At 42.7% G+C, this 10,740-nt stretch overlaps 3 non-coding genes across 3 annotated transcripts; 2 read left to right on the forward strand and 1 right to left on the reverse strand.

Moving 5' to 3' along the window:
* Positions 1–518: 518 nt before the first annotated feature.
* On the reverse strand, positions 519–590 carry TRNAW-CCA (transfer RNA tryptophan (anticodon CCA)). Its single transcript has one exon. It is a non-coding gene; the product is annotated as a tRNA-Trp (tRNA).
* Positions 591–1,307: 717 nt separating this feature from the next.
* TRNAW-CCA (transfer RNA tryptophan (anticodon CCA)) lies at positions 1,308–1,379 on the forward strand. The gene has a single exon. It is a non-coding gene; the product is annotated as a tRNA-Trp (tRNA).
* A 4,487-nt stretch (positions 1,380–5,866) lies between these two features.
* On the forward strand, positions 5,867–5,938 carry TRNAW-CCA (transfer RNA tryptophan (anticodon CCA)). The gene has a single exon. It is a non-coding gene; the product is annotated as a tRNA-Trp (tRNA).
* Positions 5,939–10,740: the final 4,802 nt, after the last annotated feature.

The raw sequence follows: 10,740 nt of genomic DNA on the forward strand, positions 1-10,740 counted from the left end.
GTCGCTCAGACTGGAGTCGATGTGTTCTGTCCATCAATCATAATAAAAGTATTTTACTGTTCTTGTCCCGTAGCCCATGCACGTCAAAGGTATGCATACATATCACTTTCTTAAAAAAATCTAATATCTTATCATATATTAGGCCTGTAGAGAATTTTAAATGGAATAATCTTAAGAAAAGAAATCTTAAAAATATAAAAATCTCCCATTTTCTATGGCGTTGATAATATTCTTAAGTCAGCCCTATAGTGTCACATTTTCATGCGGTATTATTGGAGAGCCGGTACATACTCAGCTAGTGTTCTTTGCTCTCCGTATGGTTTTCTTGCATGCACAAATAACCTGCACATAGGAGAAAGAAACTTATGACGACATTTCGGTCCGACTTTGATCATTAACTAGTTAATGTGACTAGCTAATCCCACTTCATCCCACGAAACGGAGGATATCATCCATTTTCCAATACCCTGAAAGTAACCTATGTTATGATTATATAATACCGAGTAATTAAATAAGGATGACCTCGGAGTGACTCGAACACCCAGCCTTCTGATCTGGAGTCAGACGCGCTACCATTGCGCCACGAGGCCGTGACTATCGTACTCAAGTGGGTGACTATACTATGTACCAAGCGATGGTATGTATTCGTCTGGTACTTATCCTTTTTCACTTGTTTATGGTTGTAGGGGTTGAGTCGCAACTCCTGGCCCCAGTGGATCAGCGGGAGCGACAAACGTTTTAGTAGTATATCATGATAGTAATAAGAATAACGATATTAGAGAGTGCATTTATTGCATTGGTGGAGTCAACATGTATGACTCCACCTCGTGTGACAATGCCTGGTTAAGAAATGATGAATTAATATGTAACCTTAAAACACAAGAAGCAAGTAAGTTTATTTAGGTACATGTACACATAAGTACAATTATCCTACATTAACATATGTGTAAATTACCTAAGATAGCCACAGAAAAGTCAGACAAAGTGACTTAATATTTCCTCTGGGAGTCTTTGTAAAGGCAGGTAATACTATTATAAACTGACAGGATGTATATAAGACATACACTGTGGTTTATGTTATTTTATTGTGAAGACGTTTCCTCCACGGGGGATTTTATTAATTCATAAAGTCCCCTTTCTATGGAATGTGTTCGCAATAAAATTACCATAACCCGCACTGTTTGTTTTATTTACACATCAAGCGCAGGTTGAGGGAGAGTCGTGGCGACCTGCAAAACATCTGACAATTCCCAGGCTTCATTTGCTCTATTAGCAACTGTTAAACTTGAGTAAACGCTACCACCTACGGCTTCGTGGCGCAATGGTAGCGCGTCTGACTCCAGATCAGAAGGCTGGGTGTTCGAGTCACTCCGAGGTCAGGAGTTGTTTTACTTTTCACTGGTTTAGAATGGATAAGTAAGAGACATGTGCAGTAGTTGGGTATCTTCATCATGGAAATGTTTCTTCTACACAGTAGACTTCATCAGTCAAATAAAAAGTTGACTAAATATGGAGACAACAGAAACAGTAGCGAGGTAGAAGTGTGATCAATCCAACAACCTTGAAGAATTCAATTTTGAAGTGGTAAGTCTATTTGGGAAAGAGTTCAACTGCATCGTCTGGATCAGTGTGTGCAGTTCATTACCACTGTAACTTGTTTGGGCATCAAAACTTTGCGGCCCAGTTCCTGGACCCATTATGTGAAGCTGAAGCATAAGAACGACTTCTTATGTTACCAATGGTGAGACGCCGAAATTCTCGAAGTGTCACTGAAGGACGTAGAGGAAAAGAAAGTTTGCCTTCGTTTTCGAGTTCCAGTGTAAACTTTATAGATAGCTTGATAGCGATGATTTTATTGAGGACCTGGATATTAAAATGTCTAGGTTAGAAAACCAATACATCGTCACGTACCTTAGCAAGGAAACGATGTTGGGAATGTAGGTGCTGAATTTCTCGGTCTTGACGATATCTTGGTATTCTATCTCAAACGTTTTAATATCCAGATCCTCTACAAACTCACCGCTGTCGACCCATCTATAAAGTTTACACTGAAACTCAAAAAAGAAGACAGACTTCCTTTCCTCGATAACGGAGTCACTGGCTTCTTGGACCTCTTGGGGAGGGTCGATGGTGCTCGTGCAAGCAGCAGATCCTAGGGCAACTTGCTGCTGTTTGCAATGGCTGTCTACCGAGGAGAGACAGGCACCTAGCAACATATGTTGTTGGGGCATTGGATGAATTCCCTACTATGTTTGTTAACTGCTCATTACTATGTAATTTGTCTATGATTGTAATCATGTGATAACGTGTTTATCATTCATTACCTTTGAAACTTGTCATGATTTTGACCAGCTCTACCTGGAGCTCATTACCTTTGTAAATTCTCATGATTAATGTGTTTATGATTCATTACCTTTGCAATTATTCATGAGTGTGACCAGCTCTACCTGGAGCTCATTACCTTTGTAACTTGGTCATGATTATGACCAGATCTAGTTCATTACCATTGTAACTCGCTCAGCTATCAAAACTTTGGAGTCCAGTCCATGGACCAATTATGTACCTCTGTAATCTTTTGACTACCGCCCACAGGATGGGTATGGGGTGCATAATAAACATATTAAACTAACTTCCTCGATGTCCTCCTGTGCAGGTCTCCAGACAGTGACACCTTTTCTTCAAAGTGTACTGAAAAACCTTACAACAAGGATGATCTTATACATTTTTATTCAATGATACCTTCGCTAAAAGAGGTGCCCTTATTGATTTATTCTTGAGAGCTCTGAGATCGCATCTGCAGCCTGGAAGAGGAATGTACCTACATAACACAAGCTTTCGTAATCCAGGACTGCAGATTCAAAGCACAACCTACCCCTCAACAAATTCCACACGGAACAGTCCTGTAAACAGTTCACATTGCTCCTGTGTGTGTTGATGTTACCAGAAATACCTGTTAGGTGCTTGCTAGAAGCAATATCATTGCTTTCACCATGAATACATCCTCTATCAAAGACCTCACTATGAAGAGAAGTCTCACACCTTTAATAACTAACTTTCACAGCAGGTGTCTACATCAACCCCTGTGGACATTGTCCCCAAAAATATGTAGCAGAAATCTTTCATTCCACCTAAGCGAACATCAAAGCGCCTGCAACAGGCGCGTGTGTCCACAGGAGCTACATGGGACATCTGATGAGTTAGAATAAGGCACAACTCGTCCTCACTGAACATGACCTTGGACGCCGACAATGCCTAGAATCCTTGTTAATCACCGTCACCAACATAGAATCGGAAGCTACAAAATTCCAAAAACTCTAGCATACGTGATATTCAACCAGGCAAAGCCTAACCTGCCTCACATCACAGGAATCACGTGACCTCATTGTCTACCTGACATCATCTCAAAAAACCACACTTGCATTTTTTCAGGTTACTGTGTGACACACTTCATTTCGAACCTAGTATATGTACTGTTACTGAGAGGGAAAACTCTGTTAAATAAGAGTTGAAGCATGAATAAGTTGTGGCAGTAGTGTAATTGGTTGAAAGCACCCATTTCTTCACCCGGTGAAAGTTAACATGGGACCCTTCTTTTCTTATGCTACATGTAAGGCATAAACATCCAGTACTGGACCTCTGCTTAGATGTGATGGGACCTACACAGATGACAGCAAAGAAATGAGTGAGATAGTAAAGTCCCAATATGACTCAGTGTTTAGTGAGCCCTTAACTGGACAAAGAGTCGACAATCTAAATTTGGTCAATCCAAAAATCTCCGATATTATTCTAATACCACAAGACTTCGAAAAAGCAGTAAATGACATTCCCATGCATTCTGCCCCAGGCCGAGACATCATCAAGAACTGCAAGAAACCCCTTTCACGTACCTTCGGCATTCTATGGAGAGGGAACATGGACACATGGGTCATCTCACAGTCACTAAAAACAACAGACATTGCCCCACTCCACAAAGGTGGCAGTAAAGCAACTGCAAAGAATTACAGAAAAAAATATTTTGAAAGAGTTCTAAGAAGCAAAATGCCACCCACTTACACCCATCAGTTACACAACCCAGGACAACATGGGTAGCAAGCCGCTCCTGCTTGTCTCTACTACTGGACCACTATGACATGTCTTAGATGCACTGGAGGACAAACAAAATGCAGATATAGTATACACTGATTTTATGAAAGCCTTCGTGAAACAAGTGCGACCATGGTGTAATAGCGCACAAAGAGCGTGATTATAGAACAACAGGAAAAGTTGGTAGATGGATTTATAACTTCCTAACAAGTAGAACACAGAGTAATAGTAAACAGAGTACAGTCTGAGGCGGCTACAGTGAAAAGCTCGGTTTCACAAGGGACAGTATTCGCCCCCCCCCATCCTGTTCTTCGTCCTTGTATCTGACAGAGACAGAGATGTAAGGTGTCCCGTAGTTCGGTCGTTAGCACACTCGGCTCACACACTGAGGTCCAGAGTTTGAATCTCCGGTGCAGCTGGAAAACATTAGGGAAGAGTTTCCGTAAGACACCTGCTGTCCCTGTTCACCCATAAGTATAAAATGGGTACCTGGGTGTTAGTAGACTGGTGTGGGTCGCATCCTGGGACAAAACTGACCTAATTGGCGGGAAATGCTCAGCATAACAAGCGGCTTTCTATATAGTAGTATGTCACTGATGTCAGCTATGACTGTATACCTTGTACATGTGCTTGTATAAATAAAGATATTACATTATTATTATTATTATTAAGCCACAGCATCGTGTCCTCCGAATTTGCATGACGGTGTCATCCATTGAAGACACTACAAGTCTTCAGGAAGACATCAACCAAATCTTTAAAATGGGCCGCAGAAAACAACACGAAGTTCAGTGAAGAGAAATTAAAATTACTCCGATACGGAAAACTCGAGGAAATTAAAACTGTATCGTAATATAAAACAAATTCCAACAACACAACAGAGCGAAAAACTAATGTGAAGGACCTGGGAGTGATCATGTCAGAGGATCTCACTTTCAAAGAATACAACAACGTATCTAATGCATCTGCTAGGAAAATGATAGGATGGATAATGAGAACCTTCAAAACTAAGGATGCCAAGCCCATGATAATCTTCAAATCGCTTGTTCTGTCTAGGCTCAGATATTGCTGTACACTAACGGCCCATTTCAAGGCAGGTGAAATTGCCGATCTAGATTAGACTTTACCACCGAAGTGGCTAGTTTATTTGTTGTAAACCAGGAGAATGTACAGAGAACTTTCACAACATGCGTAAGTACGATAAAGCATCTAAATACTGGGAATGGTTGAAGCCTCTTGATTTGTATTCTCTGGAATGCAATCAATAAACATACATGATAATATATACTTGGAAAATCCTAGAGGAAATAGTCCCAAATTTGCACACGGAAATCTCTCCCTACCAAAGCAAAAGACTGGGCAGGAGATGCAATATATCGTTTTTTCATATGGGTAGTAGTCAAAAAGATTACAGAGGTGACCCGGTGACCCGGTGGCCTGGTGGCTAAAGCTCTCGCTCACACACGGAAGGCCCGGGTTCGATTCCCGGTGGGTGAAAATATTTCGACACGTTTCCTTACACCTGTTGTCCTGTTCACCTAGCAGCAAATAGGTACCTGGGTGTTAGTCGACTGGTGTGGGTGGCATCCTCGGGGACAAGATTGAGGACCACAATGGAAATAAGTCCTCGATGACTTTCTTGGGTTATCCTGGGTGGCTAACCCTCCGGGGTTAAAAATCCGAACGAAATCTTATCTCTTAATGGGTCCAGGGACTGGGCCTCAAAGTTTGATAGCTGAATGAAGCCTAACAACTTGTATCCAAGTCATATAACGACCCCATGGGCCTCGTGGCGCAATGGTAGCGCGTCTGACTCCAGATCAGAAGGCTGGGTGTTCGAGTCACTCCGAGGTCATATATCTTTAATTACTTTTCAAAAGCTGCCAATTTACACCTATAGATCAACTTACCCTGGACCCATTATGTACCTCTGTAATGTTGAGGTACAGTCCCTGGACCCATTATGTACCTCTGTAATGTTGAGGTACAGTCCCTGGACCCATTATGTACCTCTGTAATGTTGAGGTACAGCCCCTGGACCCATTATGTACCTCTGTAATGTTGAGGTACAGTCCCTGGACCCATTATGTACCTCTGTAATGTTGAGGTACAGTCCCTGGACCCATTATGTACCTCTGTAATGTTGAGGTACAGTCCCTGGACCCATTATGTACCTCTGTAATGTTGAGGTACAGTCCCTGGACCCATTATGTACCTCTGTAATGTTGAGGTACAGCCCCTGGACCCATTATGTACCTCTGTAATGTTGAGGTACAGTCCCTGGACCCATTATGTACCTCTGTAATGTTGAGGTACAGCCCCTGGACCCATTATGTACCTCTGTAATGTTGAGGTACAGTCCCTGGACCCATTATGTACCTCTGTAATGTTGAGGTACAGTCCCTGGACCCATTATGTACCTCTGTAATGTTGAGGTACAGTCCCTGGACCCATTATGTATCTCTGTAATGTTGAGGTACAGTCCCTGGACCCATTATGTACCTCTGTAATGTTGAGGTACAGCCCTGGACCCATTATGTACCTCTGTAATGTTGAGGTACAGTCCCTGGACCCATTATGTACCTCTGTAATGTTGAGGTACAGTCCCTGGACCCATTATGTACCTCTGTAATGTTGAGGTACAGTCCCTGGACCCATTATGTACCTCTGTAATGTTGAGGTACAGTCCCTGGACCCATTATGTACCTCTGTAATGTTGAGGTACAGTCCCTGGACCCATTATGTACCTCTGTAATGTTGAGGTACAGTCCCTGGACCCATTATGTACCTCTGTAATGTTGAGGTACAGTCCCTGGACCCATTATGTACCTCTGTAATGTTGAGGTACAGTCCCTGGACCCATTATGTACCTCTGTAATGTTGAGGTACAGTCCCTGGACCCATTATGTACCTCTGTAATGTTGAGGTACAGTCCCTGGACCCATTATGTACCTCTGTAATGTTGAGGTACAGTCCCTGGACCCATGATGTACCTCTGTAATGACCCATTATGTACCTCTGTAATGTTGAGGTACAGTCCCTGGACCCATTATGTACCTCTGTAATGTTGAGGTACAGTCCCTGGACCGATTATGTACCTCTGTAATGTTGAGGTACAGTCCCTGGACCGATTATGTACCTCTGTAATGTTGAGGTACAGTCCCTGGACCCATTATGTACCTCTGTAATGTTGAGGTACAGTCCCTGGACCCATTATGTACCTCTGTAATGTTGAGGTACAGTCCCTGGACCCATTATGTACCTCTGTAATGTTGAGGTACAGTCCCTGGACCCATTATGTACCTCTGTAATGTTGAGGTACAGTCCCTGGACCCATTATGTACCTCTGTAATGTTGAGGTACAGTCCCTGGACCCATTATGTACCTCTGTAATGTTGAAGTACAGTCCCTGGACCCATTATGTACCTCTGTAATGTTGAGGTACAGTCCCTGGACCCATTATGTACCTCTGAAATTCTTTGACTACCGCCTATAAGATACTTCTGGGGTGCATAATAAAGATGTAAACTAAATCTTCTATGTGCAGGTTATCTGTGTATAATTTTCTCGTAGTATCTTAAATTTTAAGTCATCACTGAGGCATGTTTACAGGATGATGTATAATAATTTAATTACGTGGAGGGTGGAGAAGTTGGCAACACCAGCCTTATAAACATTCCTGTAAAGTAAAAGGACACAAGTGCAACTAATGTGACATTTATTGTGGCAACGTTTCGCTCTCCAGGAGCTTTATCAAGCCATTGTATTACTTTTGTCACTACCACTACTACTACTACTACTACTACCACTAGTGAACATCGAAATGGTACCTCACTAGTATTCACCTCACTCTGAGCCTTTATATACCCTCTGTGTCCATGTATTGTTTGTAATGGCTTGATAAAGCTCCTGGAGAGCGAAACGTTGCCACAATAAATGTCACATTAGTTGCACTTGTGTCCTTTTACTTTACATATTGTCGGTAATTCTACCAACATTATTACAAACATTCCTCTCATATTTACCTTTCACTAATTATCTAAGCTTCCCTACCACCACCAGAGTTTCTCCCTCAACATGTTTCATCTTGCTCTACTACAACCATAGTTGCCCAACTACCACTGATGTTATGCTCGCCACTACACAACTTCCTACCATCACCACTACTCTCACCACAACCTACTTACCACAGTGACGACGTCTGGAAACGACAAAATCAATAGCGCCCTCGTGTGTAGCTCTCAGCTGGTCTGAACGAGGCCAAGACTTGTTCAGACTAGTTGTACGTATCACACACACAAGTGATGTAGTGGAGGCAGGATCCATACATAGCTTTAAGAAGAGGTATGATAAAGCTCATGGAGCAGGATGAGTGACCTACTAGCGACCTGGCCAGGCCAGGAGCTATGAATCGACCCCTGCAACCACATATAGGTGAGTACATGTAGGTAAGTACACACACAAACACACACACACACACACCACACACACACACACCTACACACACACCTACACACACACACCTACACACACACACCTACACACACACACCTACACACACACACCTACACACACACACCTACACACACACACACACCTACACACACACACCTACACACACGCCTACACACACAACAGGCCTAGTGTCTAATCGACATGTGCCTAGGACAAAATGGTAACACATACACACACACACACACACACACACACACACACACACACACACACACACACACACACACACACACACACACACACACACACACACACACACATGGTCATCAAGTCCAGGTTAAGTGCAGTGAGAATGCAACACCCAAGTATTGCAAAGGGAAATGTCCATTATTACTTAAGTGTGACCATCCTTGTGCAGAAAGATGCTGTGATCCTTGCTCAGTCAAATGTTGCCAAGAAGTTCAATATTCAACTTGTCCCTGGAAACACATCATTACTAAGCCTTGCCATATATCTAATAAATATAAGTTATTTAATTTATTTAAAATAAATATATTTGTCTTCTTGCTTCAGAAACTAGCTTGTATTTTTGTTATCAGTTTTTTCAGAAGTTGTATTAGCATTTGATGATTTTTCTCTTGATACCGAACTGGCAATTATAACTGGCAGTTAGTCAGAGGTATTCCTGTTTGTACAAAACATGAAACTAATGAGAAGAATACAAGGGGGTTGAAGACTAGGAAAGGCTAAGAGCCTTGTCTAACAAATGGCTTCTGGAATTAAGCCACTAAATTCAAAGTTATGTATGACAGCAGATGGTGTACAGGCTTGGTGGTAAGAGCTGCAAACCTCACTCAGAGAGAAGGATTCTGGGGCGAGACACACATCAACCAAAAATCTGCTGTAGCAAATGTGTTTCTGGCAATAGCGTTTCAACATCTAAGTAAAAGTGATGTCAAATGGATGTTAGGAAGTATTTCTTCAGTCATAGAGTAGTTAGGAAGTGGAATAATCTGGCAAGCAATGTAGTGGAGGCAGGATCCATACATAGCACACACACACACACACACACACACACACACACACACACACACATACACATACACACACACACACATACACCCCCCCCACAGCAACAACCCATAGGTCCTTACTAGGTCTCCCACTTCCCCAACCCCAATATACTTCCCAGACCACAGTATTAGAAAAGAAGTTGAAGGTGTGGTATACAAATGCAGATGGAATAACAAACAAGTATGAGGAGTGGCACGAAAGAATCAAAGAGACATCCCCAGACATAATAGCACTCACAGAAACAAAACTCACCAGAATAATAACAGATTCAATCTTTCCATCCGGATATCAAATCTTCAGGAAAGACAGAGGGAGGAGAGGGGGAGGAGGAGTTGCACTGCTCATTAAAAACCAGTGGGGTTTTGAGAAAATGGAAGGAATGGATGGCATGGGCGAAAGGGACTACTTAGTAGGAACAATCCAGTCTGAGGGACATAAGGTGATAATTGCAGTAATGTACAACCCACCACAGAACTGCAGGAGGCCAAGAGAAGAATACGATGAGAGCAACAGAGCAATGATCAACACACTAGCCGAGGTGGCCAGGAGAGCACACATGGGGGGAGCAAAGTTACTAGTTATGGGTGATTTCAATCACAAGGAGATTGACTGGGAAAACCTGGAGCCCCATGGGGGTCCCGAAACATGGAGAGCCAAGATGATGGATGTGGTACTGGAGAACCTCATGCATCAACATGTTAGAGACACTACCAGAGAGAGAGGAGAGGATGAACCAGCAAGGTTGGACCTTGTATTCACCATGAGTAGTTCGGACATCGAGGGTATCATGTATGAAAGGCCCCTGGGAGCTAGTGATCATGTGGTTCTGTGCTTCGACTACATAGTTGAGCTCCAAGTGGAGAGAGTAGCAGGAATAGGCTGGGAAAAACCAAACTACAAAAGGGGGAACTACTCAGGCATGAGGAACTTCCTTCAAGACATTCAGTGGGAGAGGGAACTGACAGGAAAACCAGTACAAGAAATGATGGACTATGTAGCAACAAAATGCAAGGAGGCAGAGGAGAGGTTTGTTCCCAAGGGAAACAGAAATAATGGGAAGAACAGAACGAGTCCTTGGTTCACCCAAAGGTGTAGGGAGGCAAAAACTAGGTGTACTAGAGAATGGAA

This window comes from Cherax quadricarinatus, chromosome 88 (assembly GCF_038502225.1).
Source record: "Cherax quadricarinatus isolate ZL_2023a chromosome 88, ASM3850222v1, whole genome shotgun sequence".
Classification (NCBI taxonomy): Eukaryota; Metazoa; Arthropoda; class Malacostraca; order Decapoda; family Parastacidae; genus Cherax; species Cherax quadricarinatus.